Source organism: Oncorhynchus tshawytscha, linkage group LG08, assembly GCF_018296145.1.
Source record: "Oncorhynchus tshawytscha isolate Ot180627B linkage group LG08, Otsh_v2.0, whole genome shotgun sequence".
Classification (NCBI taxonomy): Eukaryota; Metazoa; Chordata; class Actinopteri; order Salmoniformes; family Salmonidae; genus Oncorhynchus; species Oncorhynchus tshawytscha.
Genome location: NC_056436.1, coordinates 35,469,255 through 35,484,337, shown reverse-complemented (window position 1 = coordinate 35,484,337; position 15,083 = coordinate 35,469,255). Strand labels below are relative to the sequence as shown.

At 41.9% G+C, this 15,083-nt stretch overlaps 1 protein-coding gene across 1 annotated transcript in view; it reads left to right on the top strand.

Moving 5' to 3' along the window:
- Positions 1 to 347: 347 nt before the first annotated feature.
- Positions 348 to 15,083, top strand: part of LOC112255743 (filamin-A-interacting protein 1-like) — a 32,304-nt gene continuing 17,568 nt past the window's right edge. Inside the window, exon 1 of the mRNA XM_042325468.1 lies at positions 348 to 643. The gene's annotated coding sequence lies outside the window, so the exon portion shown is untranslated. The remainder of the gene's footprint in view (positions 644 to 15,083) is intronic.

The window sequence follows — 15,083 nt, the reverse complement described above, 5'->3', positions numbered from 1 at the left end:
CTACAGCAGAGTAGTTAAATATACACCCATGATTTAGCCTCCATCTACACACTGAAAGACTGGGGACAAACGAAGAGTAGATGAAAAGACCTGGACATGTGACAAAGGACATCATACTGCTGCACCTCTCTCTCCCTGCTGAGCAATGGCTCCTTTCAAACACAGACTTCCTCACCCTTACTCCCTTCCATTCTCTCTCTGTCACAAGCACTCCCTCACTGACTCCTCAAAGAGTGTATTTCCTTGGCTGACTTACAGAGAAAGAGAAAGGGGGAGAGAGAGAGAGGGAGAGAGAGAGAGAGAGAGAGAGAGAGAGAGGGGAGAGTGTAAAGAGAATGTGTGTATGAGAGAGGGGAGTAGGGAGAGTGGATAAGGGAGTAGAGCGAGAGAGAGAGACCCAGATCTCTTTGCTGTAGCATTTTCTTCTTGACCTGGAATCCTAGAGGAGGAGAAATGAGAGAGCAGAGCTGGTCCGTGTGATGGTATTCACTCTGTAACAAGGCAGATGAACATGAGTAGTAGTGAGAAGAGGAATAGGAAGAGGTCGTCAGAGGACATCGACATACAGAAGGACAGACTGAGTCTCCTGTAGGATTAACTTCAGCCCCACTCCAAACCTAACCCTGGGGACCAGAAAGAACAGGTAAGAAAGTACAGGTCTTCTACATAGTGCGCATTAAGTAGTGAAAGCATGCGTCTCTCCTCTCTAAACAGTTAAACCATTTGCCAGTGCCGTGGCAGGAGCTAAGCTTATCAGCTGAAATGCTCTAGTATTATGAGTTTGAAATGCAGAGAGGACTACTACTGTTGCTGGACTTTGCCAGTGCTGTTCTGCACTGATATACTGTAGGTTAGGGAGTAATGTGTGTCGGAATACCATCTATTTCAATGGACTTTGGCTGCCTGCTTTGTGCAGTATGAATAGATTAAAATCCATGATGTCCACGTGTATTAAAACACTTTGAGTTGACGACATGTTTTTTAAGAGAGTAAAGGTGTTTTGACTGTTCTCAGGAAGGTAGAATGGTCATTAGCAAGGAGCTAGACACAGGCACTGGGACAGCACACACCGGAAAGAGAGAGTCATTAATCTAGCATTTCCTATAAATCACTACTTATTCCTCTGTCATTGTTATGTAAAAGCAGTGTGAGAAACCCTTCTAGCGTTTAACTAGGGAGAAGAACTTTCTGAGGACAAATGATGTTCTCCTGAGATATTTAGGCTGGAAGATAAGGAACAGCTCATCCAGATTCCTCTGTTTAGACCTCTTCCCTGAACCTTGTCTAGAGGGGCTCAACTTTCTACCTGGTTATTAATTCATTTGAGTGATGTTCAATTATTTCACTTATCACCATGCCATAAATCACAGAGCATTCGTGTACATTTGGTTCTCACGAACTGTAATCCATTTGTCAAGGCATACATCACACTGTCTAGCTGAGCCAAAACGAAATGTGCAACATATCTATCTTTTTAAGGGTTAAAGGGAGTGCAGTACAGGCATACTTTAGGTTAACTGTCATTCATCTCCTCAGCACCTATCTGTCTTTGCCGTGCTCCTAATCCAGACCAGCTCCGGGAGAGAGAGAGAGAGGAGAGATACTTGAGCGTTTCCCACTCGAGCTGATGTGGTCCTCCAGCACTTAATGACATCATGGTAGATACATGGAGGAGGGGAGAGAGAGAGATATCCGCCATTAACATTTTTGGCACTTTGTCCAGGTCAGGGATAAGGAGATCCTTTCCAAATGTTTGTGTCAGTAGTTTACTTTACACACGTGAGCGTTTTGCTTCCAGGGGTCACCACAGTTCAATCACATACCTGTGAGAATCAGACACAGTATTAAAACTGGTCCGGTGTTTTACAATGTTTGAAGAGTTATTAAGTCAGACAGACCAAGCTATATCATATAAGTGCCACAGGTGCAGAGAGGGCACTTGCTTACTCAAACTGCTTCCCTTTCCACTGAGTATGCCATTGTCACAGAGCATCTCACGTCACTACATAATTATGATATTGCATCACTTCCTTCTGATCATTGAGATGACAAAGGACATGGCTAAGCTGTGAGGTAATGTAGCTGTGAGGTAATGTAGCTCTATCAGCAGTGGAAGACATCACAGCACAATAGTGAATGTACATCCAGTACTGATACTGCAGGGTACATCATGCACTAGGCTTTGGAATGTCTAGATTGTTGGATAGAACGCATCCAACATTCTACTTATAGAGAGTGCATAAGGGGTGATTATATCCCCTGGGCATGTGTCCTCTGTCCAATGCACTGCCATCAGCAAGAGACCTGGGATAACTACAGTTTTAACTACGCTTTGGGGAAAGTAACTATTCCAGGGGAATAAATAGTTACTTTGGAGGTGACTACAACTATTTGAATTCAGATCCCAAAAAGTACTACTTTTTAAAATGATTTGAATACAGATCTCAGAAAATTACTACTTTTCAAAACTATTTTAATGCAGATCTGAGAAAGCAACTACTTAAAAACCATTTTTGAATACAGATCTCAGGAAGTGGATAATTTTCTGAAACTATAGGATTGGCCGCTTTCAACTAATGACAGGGCTGTATCTGGAACTGCATGTTGCAGATAGAAATAGAATGAATAGAGCACACACAATCTCCTGCACTATTCCAATCTATCTCACAGTCATATTTGAGTTTTGTTCCAAAGCGCTAGATACCGTCTGTGACTTCTAGGAAGATTTTAACCCACTCATCCCCAAAAATTCTCCAAGTTTACACCATCATTGTAAAGTTTGTTGCTTGATTGTTATTTCTGAAGATAATTATTTATTTCAGGTGATTAGTGATTCCTTTACAGGTCAACCCTGTTCTATGAACTGAACTCTCGTTTTAATGTGGTGCAACTATTCCTTTAAAAAAAAATCCAATACATCTCTGGAATGTATTTTAAGGCTTTACATGCATTTTAGCAAAGCTGCAAATGTACAGTATCTATATGTATTTGAAATAGATTTTTTGCCATTGACATTGAAAAAATATATAAATGCAACATGCAACAATTTCAAGGTTTTACTGAGTTAAAGTTCTTATGAGGAAATCAGCCAATTGAAATGAATTCATTTGGCCCTGATCTATGGATTTCACATGACTGGGAAAACAGATATGCATCTGTGTATCAGAAAACCAGTCAGAATCTGGTGTGACCACCGTTTGCCTCATGCAGCGTCACACATCTCCTTCGCGTAGAGTTGATCAGGCTGTTGATTGTGAACTGTGGAATATTGTCCTACTCTTCTTCAATGGCATCAGCAAACCGTTCGCCCACACGACGCCATACACGCTGTCTGCCCGGTACAGTTGAAACCGGGATTCATCCGTGAAGAGCACACTGCTCCAGCGTGCCAGTGGCCATCGAAGGTGAACATTTGACCACTGAAGTCAGTTACAACGCCGAACTGCAGTCAGGTCAAGACCCTGGTGTGGAAGACTAGCACGCAGATGTACTTCCCTGAGATGGTTTCTGACAGTTTCTGCAGACCAATTTTGGTTGTGCAAACCCACAGTTTCATCAGCTGTCCGGGTGTCTGGTTTCAGGTGTCCCCGCAGGTGAATAAGCCGGATGTGGAAGACCTGGGCTGGCGTGGTTATATGGGGTCTGCGGATGTGAGGCCAATTGGACGTACTGCCAAATTCTCTGAAACGATGTTGGCGGCGGCTTATGGTAGAGAAATTAACATTACATTCTATGGCAACAGTTCTGGTGGATATTCCTGCAATCAGCATGCCAATTGCCCACTCCGTCAAAACTTGAGACATGTGTAGCATTGTTGTGATTTTTTATTGTCCCCAGCACAAGATGCACCTTGTTCATGCTGTTTAATCAGCTTCTTGATATGCCACACCTGTCAGATGGATAGATTATCTTGGCAAAGGAGAAATGCTCACTAACAAGGATGTAAACACATTTTGCACAACATTTGACAGAAGTAAGCTTTTTGTGCATACAGAACATTTCTGGGATATTTTATTTCAGCTCATGAAACATTGGAACAACACTTTACATGTTGCATTAATATTTTTGTCCAGTGTATATTGAAATGTATTTTTTTCCTCATATGGATGGAAACAGAGGTCTGCTTCACATGGCTAACTCAATGATCCAACTCATCAATCCTGTGACATTTAGAAGGCATGTTTCTGCCTATAGTGTGTTGTGGGTGTGGGCCAGAGGAAGAAGGGGAGGACCATCCTCCTCCGTGAATTTCATAAAAATGTCAATTTTAAAACATTTAAAAAGTAATTATTTTAGATAAAACTATACTAAATATAATCACGTCACCAAATATTTGATTAAAACACAGTATTTTGCAAAGAAGGTCTACAGTAGCCTCAACAGCACTATGTAGGGTAGCACCATGGTGTAGCCGGATGACAGCTAGCTTCTGTCCTCCTCTGGGTACATTGACTTCAGTACAAAACCTAGGAGGCTCACGGATCTCACTACCCATCCATAGACTTAAACAGTAATTATGACAATTTCCTGAGGACGTCCTCCAGACTATCAGTGCTCTTGCAGCATAAACTGACATGTTGTGCACCCAATCAAAGGATCAGATAATTGCTGAAAGCATAAGCTACAGATAGCTAGCACTGCAGTTTATAAAATGTGGTGAGAAAGACAATAGTTGAACAGTTTTGAACAAATTAATTTCTTCCAAAATGAAGGAGAAACAAGAGCGAAATAGAGAGTTTGTCTTTTTTAAACTTTCAGTTTCACTTACTTAGCTAGCAAATGCAGCTAGCTAGTTTAGCCTACTGAAACACTCTGCTCCAACAGAGGGATGCTTACTGACAGTACACTAACGTTACTGCAGGATTGTAGCGGGTATACTAACTCGTTAGTTCTATTAGCTTTGCTGACTATGACGTTACTTTAGCTAATATGGTGACAACGATGTAGGCTGTGTGTATAGGTTTGGCTTGGAAAGGCTTTTCACATGGTCACATAGAGCTGATTTGCTGTTCATTGAAGTCCACAAGCGAAGGGAGGAAAAGGAATACAATGTGGCTGTTATGAAAGTGAATTTGGTTCACGCATGATCAGGGTGTATTAATTTCTGCCGATTCTGTTGAGAAACATTTCTTAAACAGAAGCAAACAGAACAAAACAGGGATAAACATACCTGAATTTGTCCAATAGAAATTCTCGTTTGCAACTGTTGGACTAATGTCACCTGAAATTTGTCTCTCGACCTGTGTGCACCTACGTTGTAAATTTTCATTTATAGGCAAGGTTGTGGCAACCTCATGATGGGTATAGGGAAAATTCGAGAATCATGTAGTACCTTAAACTTATCACGGTTACATTGAACTAAGTGAATGGAATATGAATGAGAGTCATCCAATATGCTGTAAAGGAAATAAGGCCATGCTCATAAAAAAAAAGGTCCTCCCTCATCTTAAACTGCACTGACCACCACTGGGCCAGACTGCCTATAGTGTGTTGTGGGAGTGGCACCAGACTGCCTATATTTTATATTTTATTTTTTAAACTTTTATTTAACTAAACAAGTCAGATAACTTCTACAGGATCGGTGGGTCCCCCACGGGACTGTTGAGTTAACGTATACTAATGTGATTAGCATGAGGTTGTAAGTAACAAGAACATTTCCCAAGACATAGACATATCTGATATTGGCAGAAAGCCTAAATTCTTATCAATCTAACTGCACTGTCCAATTTACAGTAGCTATTACTGTGAAATAATACCATGCTATTGTTTGAGGAGAGCACACTGTTATGAACTTGAAAATGTATTAATAAACCAATTAGGCACATTTGCCCAGTGTTGATACAACATTTTGAACAGAAATACAATGGTTCATTGGCTCAGTCTAAAATGTTGCACATACACTGATGTCATCTGCTGGCCAAAATCACCGTCTCTTCTAGCTAGAAATAGTAGTCATGCAAAGAAACTGGCTGCTGAACCTTTGAAAGGTTCATGTATTGAGACTTCGAATCCCCCTGAAGAGAGACTTACTGTAGTAATCAGTGATCTCAACCAGGCTGCTCCTCTCTTCCTCCCTCATTCAGGTTGAGGGAGTGACATCATGATGGACTTCTGGAGAGTTCCGTTTGTTCTCTGATGTCATCGATTTGGACGGTTTTGCACATTGTTGACTGCACCATGATTCTGAGGTAGAGCTGCCTTATCACCGTGGTTTCTGGGTTATCAGTGTCTGCACTGGCTGACTGCCCGGAGCTCTTGAGTTGGACAGAGTCAAGTTAGACTAAATGTGTACCGCTTTCTTCCAGCAGTGTGAAACGATCATGTAATATTATGTCATGTCATGTTATACATGGACAGATCAGTGCAGACCATTTGAACTGTATGGAATTTCATGCAGAGACCACCTGACTGGGCCTGTGGAATTCCGGAGTGGTTCAGTGGAATTCTAATTTTAGACTTCAGAGAAATAACTGACTTCATGATTTAGTGTGTAAGTCTACTGTATCTGAGTGTGCTTCACCCATGTCTAATTTGCAGACTCTATGGCCTTAAGTGCAACATCCTGAACATGACCCATGATCCACGCCTCTCAGAATCTCCATTTAAACGTTATATCCAATCATGTCACGTTACTCAAGGAATTTGGTTCTTGATTGGTTGGTGTTCATTTACAGATTCTGTAAACCTACTCCATGTTGCTCCCTAAATAGATCATATGAATTGGGTTGCTACCCAGCACAGTAGAGTTGTGAAGATCACATCTGCTGTGAGATGCAACACATGCAAACCTCAAATCAATCAAATCACATGTGCCAAATACAACAGGTGAAGACCTTACTGTGAAGTGCTTACTGACAAGCCCTTAACCAACAGTACAGTTCTTTGTTCAGAACATATGGAGATACTTATATGTGCACATGTAGGCCTATGTGAATTGCATATGATTTGATAGGCCTACTGCGTACAGTAATAGGGCATACTAGCTGACACATCTTCATCTACTGAAGGTCCTTCCCTGTACAACTTCTGTCACTCATGTATTCATACATGTCTTCCTTTTGTCATACGGTGCCTTCGGAAAGTATTCAGACCACTTGACTTTTTCCACATTTTGTTACGTTACAGCCTTATTCTAGAATTGATTAAATTCACATTTTCCCTCAACAATTTACACACAACACCCTATAATGACAAAACAAAAACATATTTTTATACATTTTTGCAAATGTATTCAAAATAAAATACCGAATTACCTTATTTACATAAGTAATCAGACCTTTTGCCTAGAGACCTGAAATTGGGCTCAGATGTGTCCGGTTTCCATGGCTCGTCCTTGAGATGTTTCTACAACTTGATTGGAGTCCACCTGCGGTAAATTCAACTGATTGAACATAATTTGGAAAGGTACACACCTGTCTATATAAGGTCCCACAGTTGACAGTGCATGTCAGAGCAAAAACCAAGGCATGAGGTCGAAGGAATTGTCCGACAGGATTTTGTCGAAGCACAGATCTGGGGAAGGGTACCAAAAAATGTCTGCACCATTTAAGGTCCCCAAAAACACAGTGGCCTCCATTATTCTTCAATGGAAGAAGTTTGGAACCAAGACTCCTCGTAGAGCTGGCTGCCCAGCCAAACTGAGAAATTGGTGGAGAAAGGCCTTAATCAGGGAGGTGACCAAGAATCTGATGGTCACTCTGACAGAGCTCCAGAGTTCCTTTGTGGAGATGGGAGAACCTTCCAGAAGGACAACCATCTCTGCAGCACTCCACTAGGTCTTTATGGTAGAGTGTCCAGACAGAAGCCACTCCTCAGTAAAAGGCACATGACAGCCCGCTTGGAGTTTGCCAAAAGGCACCTAAAGACTTTGAGACCATAAGTTAAAAGATTCTCTGGTCTGATGAAACCAATATTGAACTTTTTGGCCTGAACGCCAATGTCGGGTCTGGAAGAAGCCTGGCACCATCCCTACAGTGAAGCATGGGGGTGGCAGCATCATGCTGTGGGGTTGTTTTCAGCAGCAGGGACTGGAAGACTAGTCAGGATCAAGGAAAAGATGAATGGAGCAAAGTGCAGAGAGTTCCTTGATGAAAACAGAACGATTAGACAGAACGATCTACAGAACGATTAGACAGAACGATTAGACCTCAGACTGGGGCGAACGTACACCTTCCAACAGGCCAACGACCCTAAGCACACTCATGCAAATGTGATTTTCCCAGGGTTTTTAAACAGGTTTTGCTTTGTCATTATAGGGTATTGTGTGTAGATTTATGAAGGGGAAAAAACTATTTAATCCATTTTAGAATAAGGCTGTAACTTAACAAAATGTGGGAGAAATCAAGGGGTCTGTATACTCGCCAAAGGCACTGCAAATGGCACTGTTAAGACACTGTGGTCCTCATGTTGAAGAGCCCGTGTTTGCTAATGGTGGAACCTCTAAATTTAACCAATGCAATCAGAAGACTGTGATGATGAAGGGGATACTATGAGTTGAAACCTGGTAGGGAAATTACATTGCTCTGGCAGGATGACATGTCAGGTGTAAGAAATATTGATGCAGAGTATAAATAGAAGTAGATTACTAGATGTACAATTTCAAAATGTATGTAAAGTAGCCAACAAGACAGGGACGATGACTACAATGAACTCTATTCCACATCATGTAACTCAAGCGAGCAGTAAAATCTGATTTTAAAAAAAACATAAAACTACATGTTATGGAACAACACGGACTGTGAAGAGACACACACACACACAGCCACACATACGCACACACGCTCACACACGCACTCTACACAAACATACAGTGTCTTGCGAAAGTATTCGGCCCCCTTGAACTTTGCGACCTTTTGCCACATTTCAGGCTTCAAACATAAAGATATAAAACTGTATTTTTTTGTGAAGAATCAACAACAAGTGGGACACAATCATGAAGTGGAACGACATTTATTGGATATTTCAAACTTTTTTAACAAATCAAAAACTGAAAAATTGGGAGTGCAAAATTATTCAGCCCCCTTAAGTTAATACTTTGTAGCGCCACCTTTTGCTGCGATTACAGCTGTAAGTCGCTTGGGGTATGTCTGTATCAGTTTTGCACATCGAGAGACTGAAATTTTTTCCCATTCCTCCTTGCAAAACAGCTCGAGCTCAGTGAGGTTGGATGGAGAGCATTTGTGAACAGCAGTTTTCAGTTCTTTCCACAGATTCTCGATTGGATTCAGGTCTGGACTTTGACTTGGCCATTCTAACACCTGGATATGTTTATTTTTGAACCATTCCATTGTAGATTTTGCTTTATGTTTTGGATCATTGTCTTGTTGGAAGACAAATCTCCGTCCCAGTCTCAGGTCTTTTGCAGACTCCATCAGGTTTTCTTCCAGAATGGTCCTGTATTTGGCTCCATCCATCTTCCCATCAATTTTAACCATCTTCCCTGTCCCTGCTGAAGAAAAGCAGGCCCAAACCATGATGCTGCCACCACCATGTTTGACAGTGGGGATGGTGTGTTCAGGGTGATGGGCTGTGTTGCTTTTACGCTAAACATAACGTTTTGCATTGTTGCCAAAAAGTTCAATTTTGGTTTCATCTGACCAGAGCACCTTCTTCCACATGTTTGGTGTGTCTCCCAGGTGGCTTGTGGCAAACTTTAAACAACACTTTTTATGGATATCTTTAAGAAATGGCTTTCTTCTTGCCACTCTTCCATAAAGGCCAGATTTGTACAATATACGACTGATTGTTGTCCTATGGACAGAGTCTCCCACCTCAGCTGTAGATCTCTGCAGTTCATCCAGAGTGATCATGGGCCTCTTGGCTGCATCTCTGATCAGTCTTCTCCTTGTATGAGCTGAAAGTTTAGAGGGACGGCCAGGTCTTGGTAGATTTGCAGTGGTCTGATACTCCTTCCATTTCAATATTATCGCTTGCACAGTGCTCCTTGGGATGTTTAAAGCTTGGGAAATCTTTTTGTATCCAAATCCGGCTTTAAACTTCTTCACAACAGTATCTCGGACCTGCCTGGTGTGTTCCTTGTTCTTCATGATGCTTTCTGCGATTTTAACGGACCTCTGAGACTATCACAGTGCAGGTGCATTTATACGGAGACTTGATTACACACAGGTGGATTGTATTTATCATCATTAGTCATTTAGGTCAACATTGGATCATTCAGAGATCCTCACTGAACTTCTGGAGAGAGTTTGCTGCACTGAAAGTAAAGGGGCTGAATAATTTTGCACACCCAATTTTTCAGTTTTTGATTTGTTAAAAAAGTTTGAAATATCCAATAAATGTCGTTCCACTTCATGATTGTGTCCCACTTGTTGTTGATTCTTCACAAAACAATACAGTTTTATATCTTTATGTTTGAAGCCTGAAATGTGGCAAAAGGTCGCAAAGTTCAAGGGGCCGAATACTTTCGCAAGGCACTGTACATTGTAATGTTGCAATATTGTTGTATTGTGGTATTATACATGTTGTATTGTCGACATGTAGTGGTATAGTAGTGGTGAAATAATGTGTTCTATTATATACACATTTTTCTTGTTAATCTTCATTGTACCCCAGGAAGAGTGGCCTTGGCAGCAGCTAAGGGGGATCCTTAATAAATACAATTACAAAATGTCAGCAGGGACCATCATCTCGGAAGGTTTAAGAAATTCCAAGTGAAATAAACAGAATTTCCACGTGTAATGTAATGCTATGACATCAATCAACGAGGAATGTGTGTAATGTAAGTGTGATCGGCTGTCTCAACCGACAACAGACGTCATCGCTCTTCGGTTTAACTACATTTGTCTCTGGAATACATCTGTTAGGACCTCAAAGGTCATTGTTTGTCTGCAAAGGAATGTGTCTGCAAAAAGCCGAGACAGACCAATTTGTACCACTACATGGGAAATAGGGAGTGGGACTTGTAAAAACTGCAACACTAATATTTGATTCTAGACCATTTCTTCCACATTCACGAGTCAAGTTTGATTGAAATATCCGTTCATTGAAATTCTGGTATTTTCTGGCGAGGTCATGTTTTCCTTGTTAAGATGGAAGAGCCTTGGGATCTAATTTTATAAGTGTCTGCAGGCGTGGTACATTGCCAAACTCCTTCGTGCTGAGGCACAGTTCCCAGCCCATATTTAGTCACGTTGGATTCATAGCGTGGATATATCAAACTCCCCAAATCAAACTATTGATTTTTCCAAAGACTTTGGAGGGTCCCTGGAATCCCAGCAGCTGTTGGCACTAGTGTCTCAGGGAGTAGGAGCTATCTATTTACCATTGCTGACATTACAGGCCTAATAAGGACCATTCGGCTATGCAGTCTGCGAAGAACCCCTGGAGGAGCGCTGGCCCTGGCACTGGCAGAGTGGCAGTATCCACGCCATGAATACAGGCCTCACACAAACAACACCAATGCTAGAGAGGTCTGGGAAAGAGATCATATCCACTGGCTCAATCAGGCTCTCCAACTCAGTTTATATTTCATGGCATGTCCACACACGTTGTGGTCGAAATTTGGATTGTATGTACAGTATGTGGTGGAGCTATAGCTAAACTTTGTTACTTTTTTAATGATCATTTGACCAGTATGTTGTGTCCCAACCTAAAGTGGTGGGACTCCCCCTAAGTCTGCTGCACGCATCGCAGAGAAAACACAAGTGTTAATTTGCTGATCACGGCTATAGTGATGGGGATCATTTTTGCAACATGCAGGAATGGAATGTGAGGCTTTGAGGCCAGGTGGCTTTAGAATCCCCATTTGCCCGCTAAGAATCTACTTTAATCACAACAGTTGCAAACCATTGCGCTGACATTTAGGGTCATCCTGTAAGAATCTGATAGAAATGTTTATAGAAAACACACTGTTGGAGGAAGTTAAGGGTATAGAGAAGGTCTTGTTATCATTACGCCTTGGTGAGGTTGGGGTAATAGATCAATATCCTGATCCTGGTCTGTTTCAATCAACAGTGTCCAGCCTGTTATCTATCTAACCTCAGTTCCTTGTGAATGTTGGGCTTTTCACGGCTCAATCAGCTCATTACTACTGAATCAAAGTAATGCATGTCCCAGCTGACAGTATTACACAATACCCACGGAAATGTGGGAATAAGAAACGGTTTAATTAAACTGTGCTGGAGGAAAAATAATAGTGTTCTTGGAGTTTGGAATCATAGGTGGAAGCCAAAGGAGCCAGAAGTTGGAGCTCAAGTGTTTATCCAAAGTTAAATGGAAGATGAACGCCAGAGAGCTAGGGAGAAGTGATACTTTACTCTAAAAAGCTGTTGCATAGTTACGTAACTGGAAGTATGCATGTACTTCAATAACAAATGCAAGTGACACATTGAATGCCCTCAAAGTTCATGTCCTGAGCAAGAGTTCAAAACCTTATCCAGCGTCATGTTTGGAAATTTATGGTAGAAGTATGAGCACTCAAGATATGGTCAGCATTGATTGTGTCTGATTCCCCTCTGACCTTTTACACCCTCTCTTAACTCTATTTTGTAGGCCAACTACTGTAGGCCAACTACTGGTAGCCAACTACTGGTGGCCATCTACTGTAGGCCAACTACTGTAGGCCAACTACTGTAGTCCAACTTCATTTTCCACTAATACTCATGTTCGCAAGGCAACGCTGATCACTATTTGCGTGTGTTAGAAGTGTTGGTTTAGAGGCTGTGTGACTCAACAAGGCAGGGCATCTCACCCCAGTGTTTGGATAGAGAGGCTTTACTTTACAAATGATAGTCCCACTAAGCCCAAACCAGATGGGATGGCGTATAGCTGCAGAATGCTGTGGTAGCCATGCTGGTTAAGTGTGCCTTGAATTTTAAATAAATCACATACAGTGTCACCAGCAAAGCACCTCCACACCATCACACCTCCTCCTTCTTTATTAGTGGTTTCTTTGCAGCAATTTGACCATGAAGGCCTGATTCACGCAGTCTCCTCTGAACAGTTGATGTTGAGATGTGTCTGTTACTTGAACTCTGTGAAGCATTTATTTGGCCTGTAATTTCTGAGGCTGGTAACTCTAATGAACTTATCCTTTACAGCAGAGTCTTCCTTTCCTGTGACAGTCCTCATGAGAGACAGTCCTCATCATAGCGCTTGGTGGTTTTTGTGACTGCACTTGAAGAAACTTTCAAAGTTCTTGAAATGTTCCGTATTGACTGACCTTCATGTCTTAAAGTAATGATGGACAGTTGTATCTCTTTTCTTATTCGAGATGTTCTTGCCATAATTGTCACACCCTGATCTGTTTCACCTGTCTTTGTGCTTGTCTCCAACCCCCTCCAGGCATCTCGCATCTTCCCCCATTACTCCCTGTGTATTTATACCTGTGTCTTCTGTTTCTCTGTTGCCAGTATGCCTTGTCCCGTCAAGTCCTACCAGCTTGTTCCCGTGTTTTCTGGCTCTAGTTTTTGTGTTACCTAGTCTTCCCAGTTCTGACCTTTCTGCCTGTCCTGACCCTAATCCTGCCTGCCGTCCTGTACCTGCCTGACTCTGATTTGGATTACGACTCTTTGCCTGCTTTGACTTACCCTTTGCCTGCACCTTGTACTATAATAAACTCTGAGACTCGTACTATCCACCTCCTGTGTCTGCATCTGGGTCTTAGCCTGAGCCTTGATAATGATATGGACTTGGTCTTTTACCAAATAGGACTATCTTCTGTATACCACCCCTACCTTGTCACAACACAACTGATTGGCTCAAATGCATTAAGAAGGAAAGAAATTCCACAAATTTACTTTTAACAAGGCACACCTTTTAATTGAAATGCATTCCAGGTGACTACTTCATGAAGCTGGTTGAGAGAATGCAGAGAGTGTGCAAAGCTGTCATCAAGGCAAAGGGTGGCTACTTTGAAGAATCTCAAATATAACATATATTTTGATTTAACACTTTTTTTGTCACATGGGATGACGCTGGAGGGACTAAGCAGGTACGGGGAGTCAAACATTTAATATAGAACGGACATGGAACGAGACAGGAACAGCGTCAGTAAACGAGTAACACAAACAAAACACAATTAATACAGCAGTGGGGAACAGAGCAGGGGAACTGACAAATATAGGAGAGGTAATAAACAGGTGATGAGTGAGTTCAGGTGAGTCCATTATCGCTGATGCGCGTGACGAGGGAAAGCAGGTGTGCGTAATGGACGATAGGAGTGCATGATGCAGGACAGCCTGGCGCCCTCAAGCGCCAGGGGAGGGAAGAGCGGGAGCAGACGTGACATTTTTGGTGTCTACTTGATTCCATATGTGTTATTTCATAGTTTTGATGTCTTCACTATTCTTCTACAATGTAGAAAATAGTAAAAATAAAGAAAAACCCTTGAATGAGTAGGTGTGTCCAAACTTTTGACTGGTACTGTACAGACAGTCATTGGTGCAGGCCTGGTTTGCTCCCAGTCTCATAACTTTCCTATCGAACATCTTGTTTTCATCGAGGTTACAATGAGTTAGACTGTTCTTTCTTGATGTTCACAGTCCCACTGTTGTGCTGTTCTGGTGCCGGGTTGCGTTGTTTCAAAGGTCCCAGGGAGGTGGTTAAGGTCTGCAGTCTGCAGATGTAAGCGGGTCGCACATCTAATTGAACCTCTAACTGATCTCAGAGCAGAGACAGCAGTGGAGCGGGTGAGGGAAGAGAGAATGAGTGTCAGTTCTGTGATCTCACTCAGCTCAGGACGGCTCAGAGCATGAGTCATGGGTCAGGGGTCGTATGACATCACCTGGGAGGTACAGGGGATTTGTTCCTTATCTGTAAATAATTAAAAGTACTGATGTCATACTGTACCAGAACTTGATTACAGAAAGAACACTATCTCAATATCAGGGGCCTGTATTTGTTCCATTAATCACAACTCCTTCAGGGGTGAGGAGAGAAGCTCTATGAAGTTTTAAGAAGTTTTAACACACACAAGTTTTAACGCACACGCATACATAAACATACACTGATTACCTATATTGTGTGCAGTGCACTTGACTCCAATGGACACAGAGATGACTACTGGTCTTACTGCATAATATGATGCATATGCCAACATAGTTTATAGGCCTGTATTTCTTTTT